Below are 24,512 nucleotides of genomic sequence, written 5' to 3' on the forward strand. Positions count from 1 at the left end.
AGCAAATAAACCCAACGCTATCCAATTGAGTGACAGCTTGTAAAACCCAGGCAGAATTAGGAAGAGGGGTTTTTGCATTGCTCAGTTTGCAGGTGAGCTTTATAAGCCCTGCTGATTTGTATGAGTGCTTGGCATTGGAGGCAGGAAATCTTTTGTGCTCTCAACGAGGAGAATTTAATGTATGACTCTTTTTCCCTCAACAGCATATTCCTCTTTTAGAAGCAGTCCTGCCTAAACTCGCACTCCCTATGGGTGCAGGAAATGATTAGATTTTGTGTCAAACAGTGGATGTCAACTTATTTCTTTCTTACTCTGATTTCTTCTATGAGGCCAACGAAACCAAGCCCCTCATGTTAAGAGGGACAGACACCACGTCCTGTTCCACAGCTCCTGCAGTTCCCTTTGGGGACGTGGGCCAGGGGAAACCCCTCTCCTACGGGGAGCAGGGACAGTGGCTGGGGCCGGATCGTCCTCTGGGTCCCCTCCAGTGGCTTCTCCCAGGTGTATCAGAGCATCCAAGCAAAGCTGTTCTCACCACCCTGCACATCCCACCTGGGCTCCCCCTGCATGCACCAAGGTCCCTGGGAACAAGGCAGGAAAGTGCAGAGCTGCACTATTTATACACTAAAATAACATCTAAAAGCAGCAAATGACTTTGTTAAAGCCTGACAAGAAAACCAAGGTGGCAAAAATGCACCAGGAAAAAAAGCAAAGGTGTTTAAATTCGGTTTTTTTCTCCTTTCCAACACCTCCATCCTGTGTCAAGGTGGGAATGTGTTTTGCACTAAACCACACGTGCAGGTGTGTTTGCTGGCACACGGGTGTAGGGAATAGGGAACAGGGCACGGGGAAAACCTTGATATAGAATGCAAAAGCACTGCTTTTGCGCTCAGCATTTTGCAATCTGGAGATGAAAAAAATATTAATAGACAAATAGACAAGGCTTCTAGGTTTAAACAAACTTGCCCATGTTAGAACACAATTTCTGCCCATTATTTCTTTTGCAGGATACACACATATGTGTGTGTGTGTGAGCAGGGTGTCAGGAAGGTGTGTGTACTGCCTACAGAAACCACAGACTGTGATCCCCTGACAGAAGATGCTATTTATCTCATCTTTTCTGGTTTATAAGCAATAAAACTGCACATTTGCTACCAAGATGTTTTGTCTTCCTTCCACTTCGAATGAAAACTCAGGTAATTTCTAACAAATGAATAAAGGAGCCCTGGTGTAGCCCCAGAGCTCTGGGGCCAAGCGGCTCACAGTGGTGCCAACTCACCCTCACTGCTGTTTTGGGGCTCTGGGAACACCAATGCTCCACAGGGATAAGTGTCCAAATGAAGGGGACCCGTGTCCCTTCCCCTTCTTCTGACAGATTTGCTGTGTGTGAAGATCCCTGCTCCGAACCCAAGGAAAACACAGAGGGATGCTAACAACTAGCTCAGTCCTGCTCACCAGAGATGGCTTTGATGATGATCACACAGATGTCCCGGACCCTCCTCCTGCAGTGCAGGCTGCAGGGTGAAGGAGGGATCCCAGAGACTGGGACTCAGCAAATATTCCAGCAAAGACGCTGGTGTTTAAGAGGCGGATTTGGTCACCAGCAGCGCACAGGTCACACAAACCCAAACTCCACCTCGGTTTAGCTCCCTGCTGATTCGCACACTGTGGCTTCTCCATCTCTCTGGGCAGGGCAGAGCCACTTGCTGCCAGTATCTCCTGGACACACATCCCGCTCCCAGCCGGTCACTGGCCTCTTCCAGCTCCTATGCCGGAGCCTGTAAAAAGCCTCGGAGTCAGCTGGAGGCGAGTAAATCATTCCTGACAGCTACATCTCTACAGGGCAGTTAGAATTAATGTAACAATTTGGCGTTTAATGAAGCAACAACGCGCTGGGCTGCCGAGAGCAGCCGGGACCTGCTGCAGTCACATTATAATCCCTGAGGGACCCAAACGGCAGAGACTTCATCAGATGCTGACTTGTTAGGCAGCAAACGGCCGTGCGGGAGGGAAGCGGCGCGCAGGCAGCAGCGTGGCCAGCTGAGCGCGGCTCCAGGGACCAACCTGCGGCTCCGAGCCCCGGGCCCCGTGTCCCGGGGCTGCGGGGATGGGCACGGCTCTGAGCAGAAGGAGCAGCCCAGGGGACGCGAGGGGACATTGGAAGCAGAAGGGGACGAGGGGAGCTGCGTGCTGGGGGCTGTGAGGAGCGCTCGTCCTGCGGCAGGTCGCAGGGATGCTGAATCAATGGTGTTTGTGTGAAAAACGCCTTCTTGGTGGAAGAGTAGAAAAATAAATCAGTGCTGGAAGCCCCGGGCAGGGGGGAGCTGGCAGAACAACACGTTTTGTAAATGGAAACCAGCTCCATCAGGCGCTCTGCACCCAAAAGTGTCTGGTTCCCACAGAAGTTAAAGGTCTTTCAGCCATCTCCAGCATCACTGAAGGAAGGAGGGAGGGGAATGAATGCAAATGACTTCGGAAACAATCTCCTGTTTCCTATATACGTACACATGCTCTCCAAGCATCGCAGTCTGCAGCAGCTTGGATGCCTTTATTTTTCCTTGCTTTTTAAGGAAACCGTCGCACCAAACAACATCCCCTCCCTTCGCAAACCATCCATGGTGTTTCTCCTCTCTGGGGCGGGTTGGGGTGTGTGTGTGTGGCCATAAACCCCAACGTGTTTTGTTGTGAAGCCTCATGGTGGCCGGCTTTAAGGGCTTGACAGGTTTATAAAGTGCTGAGTGTCCCCGCGGGCCCGCGGCGCTGTTTGCAGGGAGGATGAAGCGTGCCGCATCCAGCTGGCCTGCCAAGGCAGAGGGAAACCTAAATTAATTCAGGAATCACTTCTGCTTTTCCGAGGGAGGACGTTGTTCTCAATCCATGGAGATTGCTCATCGGAATACTTATCAACAGGCACAGGGGAGCGATGCCGGGCTCCCCTCTCCTGCCGCGTGTAAATCAGGGAGCATTTAGCAGAAGTGCAAAGCAACAGAGTGAAACGGGGCCCCAGGGGCTGTGTCCCCACGCAGACACCCCCCCCAGGCTGGCAGGATTGGGGTGGAAGGTTTATTTCCACCCAAACCAGCTGCTTTACCCCAAGCTGCCTGTAAAGAGGAATGAGCCCCAACGAGCCCAACCTGGACTCTGCAGGTGAGGCCAGGAGGATGTTATTTAATGGCTCCTGGCTAACTCCTGGCTTTCCTCAAGCACCATGGAGTCAGCCTGTACTGGTCATTTGGGGCCTGGGGTGGAGCCTTCCCTCTGTGCTGAAGGTCAGTTGTGTGGGGCTGGGTTTGGGAGAGGTTGTTGCAAGCTCATGGGATGTGAGGCTGGTCTCATTTTCAGGTCATGGTGCTTGGTGTTTCCTCAGCATTACTCCTGGTGCTTGGGCCCTAGACTAAGCAGTATTTGTTTCTTTATGACCATACAGAGGTTGGTTCCCAGTGTGTGATTCATTTCTCAACTAAAAAAACCAACCCAAAACAAGCCTCAGATGGTCTCAGCTCGATGTGCATCAAGCCTTTAACACAGTCTTGGTTTGAAGGCTTGGAGTTGTTTGCTGGCTCCTTTCTATGAGGCCACACAATGGTGAGCTGTGGCTGCTTTTCCCTCTGCACGTTGGACTGGGACTGGTTGGGATGTGAAGGAATTACAATGTGAAAGGTGGTGAAGAAAATTCTGGAGTGTGGATGTCAAAATTCCTGCTTGCCTGCTCCTGAGGCAGTCCTGCCTTGGCTCTGCTGCTGCCGCCATGCCTCTGGGAGCTCTCTGTGTGCTGGGGATGGGGGTGTCCTGGCCAATAAGAGGGACAAACCAAGCTGTGTCTGTGTGCAGGAGAGGAGGGATGGTGGCTCCATTCTGGCTAAGGAAGTGCTGAGCACCAGGAATATTGCTCTGTCAGGTAAAGGAGGATGGAGGTGCCACAGCCCAGGTGGTGGCTGGTGGGCTCATCTGAGGATGCTGGAGCAAAGCAAGGCTGGATGTGCTGAGCAGCCCCGGGCTGGCAGGAGGTGGAGGGCATGTGGTGGTAATGGTGGTAAAAAGGCATTTGTTGTAACTATGCTCTCTGGAAAGTCAAGTTAAATATCCAGTGTGGTCCTTGCTGCCCTTCTCGTTTTGGTCAGCAGCTGCTCCAATGGCTCTGACCAGCCCTAATCAAGAGCCACAGGGAGCCCTTAGCTAAATGAGGGAGGATTTGGATGCAGACCTATGTTTGAGGACTCGGCTCCAGTTGTTGAGCTGATCATGTTGAATTGGCTTCATGTTAAATGGGGCTTTTATGAGAGCGATTGAGAAGGAGCAGAGCCAGATCCCGCTTCTGTTCCTTGCCACTGGCAGCACTTAGCACAGCCTTTTCATTTTCATTTTGTGAATGCAGCCTCTTCACTGTGGCCCGGTCCTGACAGGAGGCTGCCATCAGCTTCAAAATTAATTTTCCTGGACTATCCTAATCATTGCAGTTGAAACATCCCCTTGTTAGGCCTTTCCTGGAACTTGGCTCTGGGGGGCGAGAGCGTTTTGATGAGCCTGCCCGAAATGGCAAAACTAAAACTTATTCTGGTTTTAATTTGTACTAATCGTGCACTCAGAAATAAAGAATCGGTCCCCCAAGTGTTCCTCTGGATTAGAGGACCAGGCTCATTCAGTTGTGCGGATTAATATGCTGCATGCTAATTGTGGGATGCTGATATTGGCCACGCCGCAGCAGCCGGAGCAGTGTGACCAGAGTCCGTTTGGAGACAGAGCTTCAGCCCAGATGCCCTGAAATACAGATTTGTGCAGGGGTTTTATCACCGCATTTGCCAACAGGAAAATGATCCTTTTCAGAAATAAATCCCCTTGTGTTAGTTGAGGCATCCCATTAACTCAGAAGAACACTAATTGCACGTGCTTTGCTCTGGTGGGGTATTTCTGGTGCTGCAGGGGTGGGATGGCAGCAGAGCTGGGGCTGTGGGTGCAAGGAGCTCCTGTGCATTTGCAGGGTTTTCGGGCCCCAGCATGGCCCTGGGGTCCAAGTGATCCAGGTTTCTCCTTCGGGCATAGCACAGCTGGAATATGATCACTTTTGTGGCTCTGTGGCTTGACACATTACTTGTCATTAATATTATATCAAGCCAAGCAGAGATCAAGTTGCAGTGCACAGAGCCTTGATAGAGTTGTGCTTTCCCTGCTGTGCCCAACAGGAAGAAGGCTGGGATACCTGGGGTGGGACTGGGAGCAGGAATATAATGGGTGTATGAAGGCTCATGTGCCAGGACTGAGTGTGGCCCTGGCTTGCTGTGTCTATGGGGATAGGATTCACTTGGGGGTCACCTCCTGCTTCCAGCATGGCAGATGCTTTACTCTCAGCATGTAACATGCACACTGTGTGTTGAGCACCACGGGCTGTGTGTGTGCACTGTGCCACTGCCTCTCGGTGAGCTGGCAGCGGGTGGATGCTCCACTTACAGGTTGCAAAGTAAAGCCAAGACCAACCTGCAACCTGGTGGCAATTATGAGCCCGGAGGTCAAATTCACCCTTGAAGGGGGGGGCTGTAGGCACATGTGCTGGAGGCAGGGAGGCACTGCTGGTTTAAAGAGCCCACCACAGGTTGCATTAGCTGTGTTTTGGGGAGCTGTGTCACTTCCCAGGTTCAACTGGTCGTGCTAATGAGAAGGGTGGCTCTGAAGTCACCTCTCCTCTGTTAATTGAAACTGGTGTGAAGAGGAATTGAGGACGGGCTCTTGATGAAGTTACACTTCCCACAGACGTTGCTGAGTATCCATTATGGCCGGTGAAAGCCTTGTCAACATTTTTCCAAGGAAGAATGGAAGTGTAAATAGCTTTAAGATGATTCAGTGTCACCGTGGTACGGAGAAAGGTTATGCTGCTGGAGACCATCCATCTTTTGGCCCATTTAAAGAGCTTTTTTCCCATTCCATTTTTTGAAATTAATGTTTTTGAACATTACCCAAAGTAATGTGCCCAATTATGGGGTTTGTGGGATTGAGCGTTGCACAGGCTGGGCTTTACAGTGAAAAAGATTTGGTTTAAGGAGTTGGTGCTGGGGGTTTAACAGACTTTTGGATTCATCGCTTATAAAAGTGTTTGCATGATTCACTGAAGAGGCAAAGCCAGATCCTGAGTTCCCATGCAAATATGAGGGGAAAGTATTCTTAAGGAGCTAGTTTAGGATTATGGATGCAGAGCTCGTATGTGCATGTAAATGTTAAAGTACATGAACTGAGGTGATCCTGAAGGGACAGGGTCCTTACCTGCAGGTTAAGGGATGGAGGGCAGGTAGGCTGCAGACTTGGTTTCCCCTTAAGCCCATACAATGCTGCTCCTCACTGGGAGGGCACCTCCAGCTCTGTGCCCTGTGAACCTGGCAGTGTAGCCAAGTCTGTACCGACTAATGCACCAGGCGAAGCCAGTCACTAGAGGTGCCAAACGCAGCACAGAGGCAGAAGATGAGGTGCGTGATGTGAGGAGGGTGGGCTGGCCAGGGACCCTGCAAACAAGGAACCGGTGGTATAATACAAGGTTCAGGCTTGTCAGCGTGGTTTAAGGGACATGCTTGGAAAGAAGGATGGGATGTAACCACACTGTATGCGTCTGCTCCACAGCAGCGCAGCGGTGACAGGCTGTCAGGGATGATGGGATGTGGCTCCCTGCCTCCTGCAGCGCTGGAGCCCAGCCCGTGTTAACAAGGTGGGCCAAGACCTTCTTGTTGCTTGTCTGCCCCAGCTGCCCTGCAGCAACGCTGACACGAAGCTCATCTCCCCTCAAGTCATTTCTGAGTGTGAAAACGGGACAGTGGTGAGAGCCTTTCTGCTCTTCTGCACAGGAAGGATTTCAGCCGTCCTGAACCCTGGTTTGGGGAAGGGGAGGAAATAGCTGTGCTCCTAATAGCAGTGCTTGGCCTGCTGAGATGTACTTGCGTTTTTCACCTCTGTTGCCCCTGCTACATCAAGTGTGAGGGAGCAGGGGATGCCACAGCTGGTGCTTTGCATGTAATTTTCACCCTCTTGTTAATGACCTTGCAGGGATTAGCATGGCCTTCTCCATATGCCAGTAGATTATGTCTGTTGGCAGCTGCTACTACTGGAGCAAAATGGGATAGTTTTCATTAGGAGTGCTTGACACTAGGTTGCCCTGGGTGTCGTCAATCCTAAACTGTCAGTGCCTTTGAATAAAGCAGTGTACAGATGTGATTTATTGGATGTGCTGCTGCTTTGCTGAAAATGTGGCATTTTGAAGTCAGCAAGGTCTTGCAGAAGTGTGAAAGGCACCTTCGTGCTATTCCCTGCTCCCTTACCCTTCTACCCCACGGGCTCTGTGGGGCGGTCCAGCGGTGCTGCATGGAAAATCTGCCCTCAAATGGCTGAGGGACGTAAGGACTTGGATTAAACACCTGTGTGCTGCTCAGTGCAGCTACTCACTAGTAAATAACGCGTGTGTGTGGTTAGTGGAGGGACAAGTGTATTTGTCAACAGCTTTAGCTTGCACGTATGTTCTGGATGAGCATTTCTGGCCAGCTTGAATGGGGGTGGGAGGAGCAAAGGCTCTATACCTGACCTTGAAACGATTTTATTCTGATTATTAAGAAAACAGCCAGGTTTCCCACACAGACCTGTCCCCCCCAGTTCAAGCAGTGCAGAGGCAAGGCAAGTTTCTGTATTTCCTTATTCCGATGACTGAACCAGGAGCATATCCTGAGCCTGCAGAATGTTTTTGAGGGCTGCATGGTCACAGTTTGTTAGGGGCAGGAGGTGGGGAGATCCTCGCCCAGCTGCTGGGGAGGATGCTGCAGCGGCTTCCCTGTGCCCCGGGAGGAGCCAGGCTCCCTGTGTTCTGCAAGGTTATTAATCCTCTGTTTAAAATAAGCAGTTTAAGGGAGGCTGTCAAGAAGATAGGCTACAAATCCATGTCATTCCTTTGATTTGCAACAGCAAAGCTAAACCCTCATGTGTCCCTCCCTCCGTAGAGGGAGGGCTTGTGATCCCCAGCACACTGCAGCAATATCCCTGCCCACCCTGGCTGGAGAAGACCCATTCCTTGGGCAGGACTGCTCATTTGAAAGGGTTGAAGTCTACCCTGATGACACAGGAGGATCCAGGCAGCTACTGCCCAGAGCTCAGCGCTGTTATTCAGGGTTCTGTCCACCTGACAGACCCATCTATCATTGATGGGATGTGCCTTTATCGAACAGCAGACTTGGGTAAGGGACCAGCTGCTGTGGGACAGACCCAAAGCCCTTTGCTCTGCTTGACTTTGTGTCCACTCTCAAGAATGGGCCCACCAGCCCTTCAGAGCAACACTGGTTAGAGCAGCTTCCCTGCAGGCTAGCTACTTAATGACTCTCTGCAAGTTCATAGCCACCCATTAACGCTTTAAGACATGCCAGAGGAGGGTTAACAGCCAGGTAATACACCAGGTAGGATACATCTTCAGTAAATGTCCCTTACAATGAGTAATTATTTAATCAGCAATAGTGCTGCTTAAATCTAAATTAATAGTGCAAGTGGTAATGCGGTGTGAAGTGAATTTTGCTCATTTCCTGCAATACAAAAGCTGGGGTTTGTAAGGGCAGCAGAGCTGGGCCAGCACAAATGCCCACCAGGCACTGCCGAAACCAGGGAAGCAGAAACCCCTCAAATCCAAGCCAAGCCAAGATTGATTTGCCTGGTCTGAAACCAGTCACTAATACCGTGTGTGGGCGAAGCTCCCCCTTCCCTGGGGCTGAGGAAGGCCTTTGGGCAGGTCTGCACGACCTGGGCTCTGGGGAGGATGTTTCCTGCCCATGTTCCCTAAGGACAGCCAGGGCGAGGGGCTGTGAGTGCCTGGGAGCAACTGCTCTGAGCCCGGGGCAATGTCCCAGTCAGAGGAAGACACTGAGGGGTGGTGAAAGGGTGCGGGCAGGGGATGATAAATGAGGGAGGAGGGGCAAAGAAAGAAGCAGGAATAGAGAATGTGAAAAGAAGTGCTTGAACTCTGACTGCAGCAGCATTACACCAGCGACGGGTCGGACTTCTGCATTCAGCAGTAGGAATAAAGCATCACCAGGGACGATTAGAGGCAGGAGCAGCGCAGCTAGCTCTCGGGAGAGGAAAATAAACCAGGTTAGTTAAGTGACAGCCCTGACAAGCCCATGAGGTGATTAGAACAGCCTCTTATATGTGAAAACTAAACTCCAATGCCAAATACCAAATGGAAACTAATAATCATAGCTGTTTTGTTGTCACATGTTGCAGCATCAGGTACGTGAAGCCCATCAGCATGCGACTGTCTGATGATGATGCTGAGGATCATGTGAATGGGTCTGCAGCCGGGATCCCCGTGGCTGTCGAGCTCCTCACATTTGTGGCTCTTGTGTTCGGTGCCTGTGTGTGCCCAGGGTGACAGGCCCACCCTCAGCCTCCCTCATCTGCTGTCCCACATGGGACAAAGAAACTGCTGCTTTCCCCTTCCTTTCCCCTTCCTGCCAGCCCCACAGGGGCATTGGGGTCCAAGTTAAAGCCCTGCTGTGCTCATGCCTGGAAATCTCCTTGTGCAGGCACGTTGAAGGGACAAGGAGGAGAGGATGCGGAATCTTTCCCATCCTCATGGTCCTGCAGGCTGGCTCAGGTCCACACGTGCTTTTGCACCAAGTAGATTGGGGCCTGAAGAAAATCTGTGCATAAAACTATAACGCTGCTTGCCAATGGGGTTGTTCTGCACCTTCCAGGCTGGTAAAGGGTTCTGTTTTCTCCTCCAAAAAGTGAATGAGGCAGGTGAAATCCCCTGCAGGAATGTAAGGAGTGGCAGACTTGCTTCGTGTTTAATCACTTTTGCAATAGGATTTGGGGGATTTACAGCAGAAGCTGACAGCATTGGGGGGGGGGGAAATGGGGTTGGTTAGAATTTAATGAGGTAACTTTAATTATTCAAATTCCTTTTTTTTTTTTTATGAAGCCAAGCATTCTATTGGTTAAAATAAGGTATTTGCATATACTGGTATTTGCAAAAGGGCAATTAATAGTTATGGTAGGGAAGTCTTATTGCCTTTTCCCCCCACTTTCATTCTGCTCTTATCAGAGAAAAGCATGTTCCAAAGTTCAGTTAATTATTTAGACTACCGATGTAAACCTTGCTGAAAACATTCTCTTGACAGCCTAAGTCTAAATTAGAAAGAGAATTGACATGAAAGCAGCTTTAACACATTGGTTGTCAACCCTTGTTAAATATATGATGTGATTTTTGGCATAGCTAACATTCTGGGTACCAGGACCGCGATCTCATGCAATGTGACATCAGCCTTGAGGAAGATGTTGGTGGTGACAGTGCTGGTACCCCAGACACGCCGAGATCCCAGTTTAAAACTGCACAGTGCAACCGGTGTCCACAGCCTGGCTGGCAGGGCCTGTCCTGCGTCACACCGAGGTGTGCTGGAGAGCAGCAGGGGCTGAGCTGGGTGGGATGAGCTCTCCTGCAGCCGTGTGCCCTGCAGCGGCTGCACATGTGTGCTCTGTGCTCCCTGGCCCTGCCCTCACCAGCCCAGTCCCAGGAACTCAGCACCGTGGTGGGCTCAGCCTGGCAAAGGTTTGCTTTGTGGTGCCAGTTTTGGCTATGGGCTTTTTTAAGTGAGGGCATCTGGCACTTTGTATTCTCATCTGTCCTTTGCAATATCTGCCTTCTCTCCGTGCATCCCAGAGCAGGGGTTTTGCGTTGATGGGGAAGCAGCCTCCTTGCTGCAGTGGTGATGCTCCAAACACTTATTTTCCCAAATTCAGCACATGACATTCACACATGACAGTTTCTACAGCTAGGTTTATGGGGAATGAAAGCTATCTGGTGAGAAGAAACCACAGGTCCCAAAATACTCCCTGGGGCACTGCCAGGCTGAAGCGCACCCCAAGGTCTCCTGACAAGGCAGAGATTGGGCTTCTGGGTCAGCTCTGGGGTCCTGCAGAGAGCAATGCTTCGCTTAGTGGGTGCAGAGGTCCTGGTTTCAGGGACTAATTAACTGTAATAACCTCTGGATTAAGATTATCTGTGGGTAGGAGCAGAACCAGAGGGCTCAAAAGCTGCTTTCAAGTTAGGATGCTTTTGATTCCTGACTAGATTTTTTTTAATGAAGTGCAAGTCTGTAACCAGAAGACACTAAAAAGCAATTGCATTCAATCCTGAACGACATCTGACTTTATGGATTGTTTATGGGATCTTTCTTTTATTAATTCTTTATCCTTTAATATTATAAAGGATTTGTGTCTACAATAAATAATGTAAAGTTACATTACATCCTCTTTGGCTTAAAATTTTAATATTCCTATTGCCCATGTCCATAAAGAAATTGTATTTGAGGTCATTGCATATGTACAGCTGCAGTCATAACCCTAATGGAATTACTATCCAAGCACAGGCAAGATTACTAGGAATGCCAAGGAACTACCCGTCTGTCAGGGGAAAAGGTAAAAGTTCAGAGTTCAGCTTGCATCCAAATTATTTATCTCCCTAATAACTTAATAGATTGAATATATTACTTGGCAGTGACCTTGGTGTACAACAATAAAGACCCCTCGGTTGTGTCAGGAAATATATGAGTGTATAATAAGTAGTACTTACGTAGGGGAATAAAAACATATTCTTTATGATAATGAAGTCTCATCCCACAAGGACACCACAAGGACATGAAGCCGTGTAAATATAAACACCAGCTCCCATCTGACGGCAGCGAGGCAGTGGCTGCTCTCCTGAAGCCAGCTGAAGAGGTGCTGGTGGAGGAGGCTGTGCTCCACCGCTGCCCCCATGGCACGGAGGGTCCCTCCTCACACGGTGAGGGATGGCTTATGCCCTTTGCTGCTCGTCCGGGCACACGCTGCATCCTACACCCCCTCTTACCAACACTGTGCAGCGTTAGCCCTTTGCTTTTTCCGAGTCCTGTTGACTTCATGTCACTTTTAATGAGTTCCACCCTGCCTCTCCCAGGTGTTTGAAAGAATCCTCTAAATTCGAGCTCAGGATCAAAGGTAATAGTGCAAAGAGGCATGTTGTAAGCGCGCCTAAAAATAGGAAGGTGATTTCCCTGAGCGTCACAGCCTCTGTGCCAGTGCAACGCAATGTCTCTATTGCTTTCTGCTTCTATGTCTATTTTTCAAGGCTTCACACTATCTAAAGGGAAAATCGAAAAGCTCTTGAAGGATATTGTTCTTTAATGAGGCCTATGATTATGGGGTTTTTTCTTCCTCAGCCAGCACAGAATTGCCATTAATACACTCAAATGGAATGAGTCTTCTCTTTAATGGGTCATTTTAATAATATATTTAAAGTTTCACTTAGTGATGGAGCAGGAGGGCGAGAGGGAAGATTGAAAAACAGAGGAACTGATTTTGTTTGGTGTTCTCCCACTAATTCTCGTGGTGTGCCCACCACGGTGCCCCCTCTGAGCTGGGTGCAGTGGTGGTTGGGCAGCAGTCACGCACCCATGTTGAGAGCCATCCTCCTCACCTCCTGGGATACCCTGGATGCAGGCTGGGCGGGAACTTGAAGGGGGTCCCCTATCCAAGCCTGAACACCAAGCTTGGAAAACAAAGTGGCATCCTGTTTCTGAGGTCCCTGAAGTTACGCATCCTCCTTCCTCCTTCCATCACTGGTGCTGCTGCCCCCCTCCCCAAAAGTGCAGCATCCAGCCCTGGGCTGAGGAAGGTCTTGCAGGCTTGTCCCTGCTCCTGGAAAGCCCACTACAGCTGGCATGTGTGTGTTGTTGCTCCCATTCCCCAGCCACTTATCCCAGCAGCCTCACGTTTTTGATTGTATTTATGGCCACTTAATCTGTGCTAGCGGCCAGGATCAAATATATCTCCAAGTATTGATCAGCTTTAGGCTGATAGAAGTTCAAGCTCATGAGGTCTCGGTCTTTGACCCTCAAATAGGATATGAATCTCAATCCAATAGACTGATATTCACAAGTAGTCGCTGCCCAGGGTTGCAGGCTGCAAGGGAAAAATCAATGAAGAGTGCTAATGATTCACAATTTATAGAGCAGCTGCCATTTTAATATTAGAATAAATGTTATATTGCAAAGGGATGGGAACATAGGTGGTGGCATGGAAAATATTTCTTTGGAGCCTTTTCTGCGAGAAAATGACGTGCACAGGATTTTACGAAGTATAATTTATTGGCCTCATTTAGGCTTATAATTTAAAACTCCTTATGAAAAAGGTATTTAACTAGAGTGGATTGGGTAAGGAAACAGCAAGGGCAGAGCTGGCTGTCTTAGAGTGCTTCAGGCACATGCTGGTGGGGAAAAGGAAGCAATATCCTAATGATGAGATTGAACTAGGGACTCCCCTTCTGCTCAAAGAGCCCTGCAGCATCTGGCAACAAAGAGGCCCCGTCCTCTGCCCTGGCTCTTCTGAGCACCCTTGGAAATGAAAAACCAATATATTGCACAGGCTGCTGAGGTGCATGGAGCACATGAAGGTTAAATAATGGATCGTGTCAGGGTGGAGGGGCAGGGCAGGGAGTTCCGCTGAACCAGTGTGTGGTGGGGGGGCTAGGGAGAATTACTGAAGCCATAGGGAAGGGGCAGGTTGGCAGACGGGTTTCAAACCACGGGAACACAGGAGCTCTCCGCCCAGGTTAGCGGGGTTTGGGGTGCTCTCCGATAACACATTTCTACCAGCAACAAATTAGTTTCTCTTTGAACTTTCCTCACAGTAGCCCCTGGGGACAGGTAATCTCTAGACTGGCAGAGGCAGGGATGACAGGAGGAGCTGTCAGGAAAGAATGGAAGGTAAACTCTTCTCCTTGGCTGTGATACACTGGGGACTGGAGCTCTGAGTCCTTCCAGAGAGAGCAAGGGGAGAGAATGAAGCTCCTGCTGCAGCTGCAGTTCCCCAGATGACTCAATAGCTTGGGCCAGGCTGGGGAGCTGGAGCCCCTCGGAGGGTCACTCCTGATCCTTTGCTGTGCTGTCCTGCAGGATGGCTGCCAGAGCACCTCTTTTAGACGATGGTGCTTTTTCTCTCTCTCCAGAGAGCAGTATGCCATGGTGAATTTCAGGCCACTCTTAGGTGACAAGAAAAGGCTTCAACCTGGGAAGACTGCATCTTTCTTTCCAGCCTCCAGCAAGAAGTGCTGCTTCTTGGCTCTCATGAGTAGTCAGTGTTCACCTGTAAGTGCAGACCGTGGCACACCATTTCAGTGTATAATAATGTCTTTCCCTGCATGGATGCAAATGGTAAAAGAATTTCCAGTACAAAGAACCCAGGCTTTTTAGAACAGACAAGAAAAGATGGAAATCCTACATCAAAACCACAATTTATGGCATCTGTTTTGGCTGTCTCTGTATTTATTTTTCATAGAAGTGAAAAGAACTTAATTCATCTGCCTGAGAGCTCATAACTCTCTGGCCTGCATAGAATATCTTTCATATAACTCACAGCCTAGAGCCTATTGACAAACTGTATGAAAAATAACAGCCCTTTCACTTGGAAAAGCAAAATCCAATTTATTGATTGTGATAGTCTAAATAATGGCATTTCTATTGACCAAAAGGTATTGCCCGAACAGGTTAGGGTTTACTTAACTCGGGGCATGAAGGGTCCCACGCACACCACCATAAATCCAAAGCGTACTCGATGCTTTCCCTGCCTTCATTATATTGCCAGTGTGACCAAACTATTTTATGAAGAAACTTGTGCCAGGTGCTTAATGAAATTAAACATGAGGTCTCGGGGTGGGGGGGCATGAGGGGAGGAACAGACCCAGGGCATGAACGCATTTTTTATAGTGTGACAAGATACAGCGAAGGCTTATCCATAGTATAAGCCTACAGCTGCTGCAGTAACCATTAGGTGCTCTGAATTCAGACTGGAGCTACAGGGGTTGACCTGTGGCTACTGTGTCTCGGGGGATCCCATAAATGGGGTGCAGCTTATGTGGCGATAGCTGGATGTGCCTGGTGGGATCCTTAAACTTCCTTTGGGAAGGGCATGGAAGAGCTCACACCCACTGACTTTCCAAGATAATGAATTTGTATCATCTCATCTGTGGGTTTGGGAGGGGGATCAGAGGGAGGGCAAAAGGATCGGCTGTAGCTTAGCAAGGGTGATGACTGGCACTGCCTCCTCTGCACTCCTCTGGCATCGGTGCTGGGCCCACTCCTGCACGCTGCCTGGGCCCAGCAAGCAAGTCTTTGAGCTGCATCAATGGATGCAGCATTGGGTTTCAGCTCTCTGGTGCTGCCTCTTTTCTTGGTGGTCGTAGAGGGCTCTGGTGCCTGCCTTGAAATGTTGATGCCATGTTAATAACAGTCCAGTGGAAGTAAGAACCTGTTCTCTGGCTGCCATTGATGCAGGTGACAGATGCACCCTAATGTTAGTTTGCACCCAGATCTGACCCTGGAACTACCTGAAGTTCAGGGTGGACTTGATCCAGGGCTCTAAATCTGCACTAAGTTTTGCTTTCTCCCCATCTTGACAGATTTCTGCTTTCCTCTGTTTTTTTCCCTCATTCCTGTCAGATTCTCTCTAATTGGGCAGCAAAGATTGTTACAGCCGTGTAAAATACTGAAACCCCTTCCCATCAATTCTGCCTGTTGGGAAACGTTGTTCTCCAATCTCAGTCTTGCATACATTCCATTATTTAATTCACAAATGCTTAAATAGGGGCCTAAGAGATCCCAACTGTGTCTTTTAACATAATGAAATTACAAGGAGTCATATGTTACTACCATCCATAAACTTATCATGCACTTTACATAAAATCCAGGAGGGGTGGCTCTGCATGCATGCATATTTTACATTTTCAACTTTATTAAAGAAATGAACAGTGCTGGAAAGGCTGCTTTGCTCTGGTCAACTCGGATCCTGGGGGCCATAAATCTGAAAGCCTGTGATTTGTTGTACTTTGCTCGCGATAAATTAAACCTTTCTTGATGGAAAGGTTGGCCACATTCATTGCAGTTTAGGTCACAGGACTTGGACCAAGATGCATCTGGATGTGCTGGGAAGGGAGTTCGTGCTGGGTGCAATGAGGCAGGGAGAATATCTTCATTTTTATCAAGCTACTGGAGCCAGAACCCATAGCTGATTGTGGCACAGGTTTGCAAGGCAGGATGACTGACTGGGATGATGTTCAGCTGAGGCCTCATTGTATTTTAAAGGCTGCTGATGTTTTCTTTGGAGCCTTTTTATTTTGCCTGGATGAAGCAATGGTTTAACTGGGAGAAAGGCAGGGCTGGGTGCTGGTGTGATCTGGACAACCTCTCCACTGCCTGACCAGACACATGCCACCAGGGCAGCCCTTAGGAAAAAGGAGAAGGCAGTACCATCTCCTGGGTAAAGCCATCCCTGTACAGCACTCATGACCTGGAATGGCAGATACATGTGGGCATTATAGAAATAAAGCATGCAATTAGATGAGATCTTAGGCAGGATTTCTTCCCTGTGATATTGGCATTATTTTTACCACACTAAAACATAAAGGAGTTTAAATTTTTCTGCCATATTACTGTAACAAAGACTGTAGGTGTGGGTGGCACATCCTAAATCTGCTCTGAATAAGTATTAGGTGTAGAAAATAAGTTTTGTTTAGGTGAGGAATACATTTCAAGTTTACAGTTAAGTGGCCAGGCCATGTCTGTCCTCCAGCCTGGAATTCCCCCTCCCAGAAAAGCAGTACTAGCAGTTGGATGCTAATCTCTATTAGCTCCCACATCTGCTCCTTATCAGCGTGTGTACTTCTGAATCGAAGTTTAGCCTCAACTCACTGAAGCAGTGCTCATGCTAAAGAGCCATCCTGTGTCTGCTCAGTGTGCTCAGCACCGGGGAGTGATCTCTGCTAGAGCTCGCAGGGCTCTTCTGGTATCTGCTGTGGGCCATGCATCACACCATCTAAAACTCCCTGACCGAAGTCTTGCTCAAATAAGTGATGCCCAGCTGTGGCTGCGAGATGCTGACATGGCAAACCTGCTGTGTGTTTCAGCTCTGACCAAAGGCTTGCACCATTGATTGCCAGGCAGGTGATGGCTGAGGGAGCTGATGTTACTGTTCGCACCAAAGAATGGGGGGATTAATAAAATACAGAAGAGAAAAACAGGAAACCTGAGCTGGTACCTGTGAAACGCTTGTGAGCTTGTGTCCCCGGTGCCATGGGAAAGCTTCCAGCCCCTGCAGTCTGCATACCTCCAGCACCAACACAAAGCACCTGCCAAACTCTCCCAGACACCAGCCTGAACCTGAGGGGAATTGCATTGGCTGACCAGTGATTATAATTCCTGCTGTATATCCAGATTTTGACAAGTAAATCTCATATTTTAAACACAGGATTAAAAAATTTTATTACTACAGTGGAGATTAAGTAGTAAAGCCTCAGAATGTAAGTCTGCAAAGGAGGAAATAGGAAAATAGAGTGAAATCTATTGTTCAAAATAACTCGGGCTTAACCCTTTGTCACCTGGAGCAGACCCAGATTGCAGTTGCTACAGCCCTGTAATAATTATCCCTGGATCTCCTGTAACATTTCACGGGACAGGCAGGGGATATGGGGTTTCTTCTTGTTGCTTTCCAAATCCCTCCACTTCCAGACCTGGCTGCGCCGTCGCGCTCAGAAATAACAGCGGCATTGAAGAACATGGGAATGAGAAACTCGAGCCAGGCAGCCTCATTTGCTGCACTCACTTGTCTGATTACAAAGGGGTTCATTTCCGTTCCCTCCTGTTTGTTTTGACAGCAAAGTCTCTTTAAGAGCCCCATTGTAGAAGTGCAGTAAATACAATAACTTGTCAGGTTTCCAAGCCTTCGGGTGAAACCCTGACCCCACAGGAGCCAGCAGTCGTCTGGCCCTTGGCTTCAGTGGGCCTGGGCGCTCTTGTCACCCTGCTTGAGTTTCCCCCCAGGTATTCCCATCCAGGACAATGCTCTCCAGGAGAACAGTGAACTTCACCACGGGAAAACTGCAGCTGAAGAAGGTACCAGCAGTAACCATTAATGGAAAGCACACCCTGATTTGGGGTGAATGAAGATGCTGCTTGATGCTTACTGTACCTCTGCTTCTCTTCCTGAGCTCACACATCTTACAAACTGCATTTCCCACAGGAATGCTGGATACTAGCAGCTGTCTTAGGAACTGTAGAATTTAGAACTTGGGGTTGTGGTGTATTATGCAAAGCACTATCAAACCAGCAGCTCCTGCTGTTCCCAGCATTCAGCTATTTTCTACCAATATTGCTTTTCTGAACCAGTGAACACCTAGTATCCAATTAGCTGTCTGTTCCTTCGGATGCAGGTTAGGAATCTAATGAAAGTACAGGCACAATCCTAGGAAATCCTCATTCTCAGTTCTTTCAGTGGGAGTTCTGACCACTTTTATGGCTTCCCACAAGAATGTCTGTGTCTCCACCAAGGCCATATGAGCTTTTGACTTGTTTTTACTACTAACAGTGAACTGGTTGGCAAATACAAGCTTTCAGCGATCCCCCTGCTTTGTTAAGGGAGGTAAATCTACCTCATCATAGGTTAATTACCAGCTATTTTCACACTAGCAAAACGTTCTTTGGAAACAAACCGATGTCTAATAAATGGTTTGTCTGTGGCCAATAATTAAACCCTAAGGCTTGGCATTTGCCAACTTTCACCATGCTGAAACCGGGAGAAGCTGCTATTTCATTCCAGCGGTGTCAGCAGCACAACTCTTCTTATAACCCATGGATTCATAAGAAAACCAAACTACTGAACATACGATTATTTAAACCCTCTCCATGTTGCGGGGCTGTAATCGTTGTTGCCATGATAAATGAACTCAGTGTTAGTTTGCTTGCTGGCACCCTCAGCTACCTATTTCTCTAGGCAAGGAACACAGGGAGTTGGCTACGGCACATACAAAAGTGAGCTGCAGACAGCAGAGGTCATTCTGGGGCCAGAGAAAATGTAAGTTTTTCTTTCCATGTAATTTTAGCCTTCTTTTGATACAGTTCTTAATTAAGCAGGAAACTTGTCTTTTCATTCCCAATTAAATGTATTGGCAGTGCATTCTGACTTGGCTCGTAATCTGCTATTTTCCCTTTGCTGTAATCAACAGAGAGATGCCACAGAGCTACAGGTGGCATTAGGAAGAATTTTTCTTTATCCCACATAATTAATTGCCTCTCTTTCTCCATTCCATTATATACCCAGTGTAACAAAATAGTCTGTGAGGCTGCCTTACAGGGAAGGTGGGCTGAATTTTCCGGTAGTGCTGGGCATCCTTGGTTGAAGCAGAGCTGAAGACAAAAAGATTTATTGCCTTATATTTGACATGGGATTTAGCTTTTTTCTGTGTTCCACAAAAATGGGGGAGGCCTTCATCTCTCCTTATCTGATAGCTTTTGTGCCAGTGAAATGCCCTTTCACTGCTTCAGAATAATGCAGAGCATGTGGCCAGTGGCTGGTACCCTGGGCAGTTTCAAGATGTGAAGGAAAGGGAAAAGCAGTAACAGCAGCTCTGTCCCAAAGAGTGAGCCCAAACCTGGTGAGCAGCCCAGGTGTGCAAGCCGGGCATGGAGCAGGTAGATGTAAATCAAACCCGCTGCCCTCAATCAGAGCCTTACTACCAGGTTTGTCTGTGCTCCATGAAGCCCAGCTGCCCTAGAGGAAGAGGGTCAGAGCCCATGGTGCAACCCACGGCATTAGCTTCAGAGCTTCTGTTACCCAGAGGAGAGCTGCGGCTGCAGGAAGCGGAGCTGTGTGTGTGCACATGGCTATGGGAATGCAGGACCCGCTCTGCTCCATCAGGCTGCTGCCGCCTCAGGTCTGCGGTTCTGGGTTTATCTACGAAGCTTAAGGTCACTGCAGGTTTATGGCAGCTCCCCCGGGGTGAGCTGGGGTTGGGGCGAGTGGGGGTGAAGCTGGAGGTGGTTATTTAAGATGAAGGGTTTAGCCTTGCTCACCATTTATTCCATCAGACTGGGTTGTAAGCTATGGACTGAGACCCAGCGCTGGTTCCAGCTACTGGAGCTGAAGCCCGGGTTAGCTGTAATTGAGAAGCCACTGGGGAAAAGAGTCCAAGTCGGACATCCTTTATGTGCAACTGTCACAGCCCTGCAGAATCCTCACACATGGGATGGGGCTGAGTATCTGTTCAACAGGTTGGCTTCACTCTGCTTCCCTTGTCGGCTCTGAGAGGACCTGGTAGTAAATAATAGATAAATGCTGGAGGATAGTGTTGCTCTGCTGCCATGGACTGCACAGAGCTTTTATTATCCCCTAATGCAGGCTCTGTGGTGGGGGTATTACCTGGGGAAAAGCTTGGGGATTTGGCACGCCAGAAGGAAAGAACAAAAGACGACAGAAAAGGCGATCGGAGGTTATAGTTTTTTGCTAATTAACTTCCTCCTTGGCCTTTATTTTCCCTGCTGCAGCAATCCAACTCCCTGCTTTGTCCGTAAAGCCCCATAGCCGCAGGTGACTGATCCCGAGGGGAGTTTGGGTTACATTGAGGATAAACATCAGGCAGCGAGGGCGGGCGCTGTTGCGGTGGGTTCCGGAGCACGGGGCCGGGAGAGCTGAGGGGATCCCGCTGCCCAGGTGCTGAGGCGGGCGGGCGGGCGGGGGAGAGGCCGCGCTTAACGGTCCTAACGGCTCCAACGGCCGCGCCCGGGCCGGGCCGGGCCGCGCCGTCCCGCAGGCTCTGCTGCCCCCTGGGGGCCGGCGCAAGGCGCGGCTCGTGAGGCGGGCGGCGGGGCCGGGCCGGGCCGCAGCGATCGCGCCGTGCGTTACCCGGGCGCGGTGGCTGGCGGGGCCAAACCTCGGAGCGGGTTCACCAAATTGTCAATTAAGTGCAAATCAATCCTGAGCCATTTATCACCGTGTTCATCCGGCCACGGCGAAAAATCGATCGGTTCCTGTCGCTGGGGACCGATCGAGGGGAGCTGGAAGAGCAACATCTGCTGTACCAGGGCAACAGCTGAAATTTATAATCTCGGAGAAAAATTGCCGCTTGCCGAGAGGCCCATCAGGAACTTGGGGAAGTTGAGCAGGGGGAAGGGGCCGTGACAAAGAGCGTGGAGCAGGAGGGCTCCCGCCAGCCCCGCAAGGAGGGCCCGGCCCGAGGAGCCGCTGATTTACCAAGGAGAGATAGATGAAGGTTACCGTGCCCTCCGAGGTGGGTGCGTTAAAACACGCGGCTCTGAGGCTGCTGCTGGCATTGCTGGAGCTGGTGAGGGGCTCCTCAGGGACAACCCTCCCGTCCGGCGAAGGGGGCAGCCATGGGAGCTCTGGACCCGCCGCTGTGCGCTGACAGGCGGTCGTGTCCCCAGAGTGAATCCCGCTGAGAGCATCCCCGTTCTCAAATGTGCTTTGAGGCACAGGGTGCCCAGAGAAGCTGTGGCTGCCCCATCCCTGGCAGTGCTCAAGGCCAGGTTGGACACAGGGGCTTGGAGCAAGCTGCTCCAGTGGAAGGGGTCCCTGCCCGTGGCAGGGGCTGGAACTGGGTGAGCATTAAGATCTCTTCCAACCCTGCTGGTATGGCTTTGAGCACCCTCTCTCCCACTGTGTAACTGTGGATGTGAGGAAGCTTTTCCAGGCTGCTGTAATCACCACATGGAAGAGGGGAATGCCCAGAAAAGAAGGGTGGAAGGAGGCACTCTGTGGCAAGTGCATTGACTCTGTGTGCACTGAAGAGCATCGACTGGGTCCAGGTCTGGCCTGCAGCTGACATACAAGGTGTTCACCTGAGCCCTTATAGTCTCTCTTCCTCATGGGGTGATCTCTGATCGGACCAGCTCATTGTCCTCTCCATCATGAGTTTTGCCTGCAAAGCCTGTGCAGTAACTTCCCACTGATGGATGGAGAACTGGCCGTGCCTGCAGCTGCCAGATGCCTTTGCCACGTTGGTGTACTGCAGAAACCCGTGACCGTTGCATTTTATAGGAACATCTCAAGGATTCTCCAGAGCAGAGGTAGGAACATCATCATGGCTAGTTTTTAAAATGCCCACGAAGCAAAGGCAGGGTTTTTGCTGGGATACAAAACATCTCAGTTATTCTTACATGGGGCTACCAGGATTGCTAGGAAGGTGTCAAAACGCCCTCCCTGGAGGCTTGCCGAAGGTCAGCATAGGCAGAGCCTCTTCTGGTAGAGTTCACAAGGAGAAGTGACTCCGGAGAGCTCATTTCTTGAGCTTCCTTTAGGGTCTTACTGAATGCAAAGCTTGAAATCATAAGCACAAGCCAAGAGCTGGGGAATTAAAATGGTGAAGTGATTATTAGCTTAAAGAAGTGCACATGCAGTTATTTCCTCTGAGAAGAGTGGCTGGGTGCTGGACAGCTGGGGTGATTCTGGCGCTGCGGGGCCCTGGGCTGGCTTTGCAACAGGACTTTGATGTCTCACTTCACAACTGAGGTTGAAACAACTTCCTCCAGCTGCTTGCGGAGGCTGGCACCACTTCTCACTCGCAGTGCAGAGCAGTTAGCGTAACTGTGCTCTCGTATCAACTGGGCTTCCCTTGGTACAGTACTGAAAATGAGAGAAACTCAGCTCCCAAAGGGAAATTGAACCAGACAAGAAAAAGTGTAGCCAAAACCCTTGTGGCTTTTACTCCCTTAGCCTGAATCTACCCTTCTTTGTTTATAGTGAAAATCTACCCTTCTTTGTTCGTAGCTGGGTGAAGGTCAAGTACTTTGGTTCAAGACTCAGAGAATCACTTACAAACCAAAGTTTTGGTTTAAAGCTTTGTATTGGTATTTTCCTGGCTGTAATCACACTGTGTTGCCCTGTGAACCTACCTGAAAACTGCCATCATGTGTCTTAGTTTGTTCCTTGCCAGAGTTGTATTGGCTTAGGTGCTGTTTTCTTGCAGAAAGGAAACTGTGCCCAATGAGGATTTGTATTTTCTGGTGATAGCAGCAGTCTGGCTATAGATAAAAAGCCATAAAAGCTGCTCAATATATTATTGAACTGTTTAGAAACTTCCATATTTCAACTACAGAAAGAGGTACTTGCTAGCTTCTGCCACTGAGATGTTCCTTATCCATAATGCTGCATTGTCGTTGGGGTTAATAGGAGAAGGGGAAGTCACATGTGGATCTTCTAACCTCCAGCAACTTCCATCGGAATGAGAAAAGGTATTGAAAAGAAATCAGCCCCTGTTGGGGTGTGCATTACATTTTTATTGTAAAATATCATTCAATCAGGTTGGTCTTGGTTCCCAGATTAAGGAATTAAAGATCGACTAAACTCTTCTCAAGTATTTAAGAAAGGAACCATCTGTATAAGAATCTAGGACAGATTACACTTAACCTTATTCTGAAGCAGGAGATTAAGATGAGAACAGCTACTGTAATTAAGATGCTGCAGATGCTGTTCACTAAAGATTTGGCAAAGAAGATCCTAGCCCCCTGTGCTGCAAGAGAGTGAAAAATAACGCAGGAGCTGCTCTGAAAGAGCCTCCATAGTTTGTGAAAACCCTCTCACTCCAGTAATTCTTGGCTGAAGAACGGTTACGTTTTCTCAGGCAGCACTATGCCAGTGAGTTGCTGCTGGGTTCGCTCCCCCCGTGGTCTCCCTGAAGCCCCTAAAACAAGGCCAGGTTCTATCCAAAGGTTGTTCTTTTGCTCAACTCCTACTGGAGCTGAGGAAAAGCTTCCGGAAAAGGGCTTTATTCTACTTGTGGGAGGTCAGAGGAAGCCTTACAGCTTAGTTTGGGATTCCCAGCTACAATGGGCCCTTCTTTCACCTTTTTCTAGGCTGAATTTACAGTTCATAGTAAGGGCTATGACCCAGGAGTAAGGAGCCCTTGAAATGAGATGGGAAGAGGTTTGGCTTTGGTTGGGGTTTTTATTTTAGTTTGCAGTTTTCAAAGGTTAATGCAATAAAAGAGTTGTCCTGAAACCTTTCTTGAAAGTAAAGGAAGTCATCAAGTGATGGTATGAAATACTGCATGACATGGATAGAATATATCTTGTATTTTGTGGGACAAAAGGACTCCTTGCTGATGGCAGCAAGAAGTCCAGGCTCCTCCTAACTGCAGAGTGCTACATGAAGCAGCTCAGACTGGGAGTACATGGATACCTCTGATTCAGGGATTTTTCATGGATGGGTGTGAAAATCACTTTCTATGCCACCTTTGTATCTGGTAGCTAAGGAAAGGTTTTGGGCATAAGGTGTAATGTCAGAGCATCAATCTAACTGGCATTGAGAAAGCCTCAAGCAGTAATCTGGTTCCCATGCAGGCCTAGAAGTGAGCAGAGTATTCCCAAGCACTCGTCTGTAAATTGTGTCATAATGCATCAGTCTGATGCCTAATGAAGTGTTTATTGCACAGCAAGCTTCCAGATTGTGCTGGTAAGAGAGAAGGAAATCCCCAGCAGCCTTCCAGCAATGTGGGCTCCCAAATGAGGCAGGAAGTAGAAAGAAAGCCAAGATGTATTTTTAAGTGTGTTTACCTGCACTGGTGCGGAGTTTTCACTATGAGAGTAAGAATTTGCTTTCGCTTCCCAAGTGGGAGGTTTTCATTAGGAAAGAGAAAAGACCTCAAGAGTTCCCTGAAGGAACTGAGGTTATTTGTCATCATGTGA

General features: G+C 49.1%; 1 protein-coding gene across 1 annotated transcript in view; it reads left to right on the top strand.

Moving 5' to 3' along the window:
• The first annotated feature begins 3,245 nt into the window (after positions 1-3,245).
• The window catches only part of TMEM250 (transmembrane protein 250), a 48,528-nt gene continuing 27,261 nt past the window's right edge, over positions 3,246-24,512 (top strand). Inside the window, exon 1 of the mRNA XM_062641055.1 lies at positions 3,246-3,269. The gene's annotated coding sequence lies outside the window, so the exon portion shown is untranslated. The remainder of the gene's footprint in view (positions 3,270-24,512) is intronic.

This window comes from Pezoporus occidentalis, unplaced genomic scaffold (assembly GCF_034315485.1).
Source record: "Pezoporus occidentalis ecotype Australia unplaced genomic scaffold, CSIRO_AGI_Poc_V1 ctg68, whole genome shotgun sequence".
Taxonomy (NCBI): domain Eukaryota; kingdom Metazoa; phylum Chordata; class Aves; order Psittaciformes; family Psittacidae; genus Pezoporus; species Pezoporus occidentalis.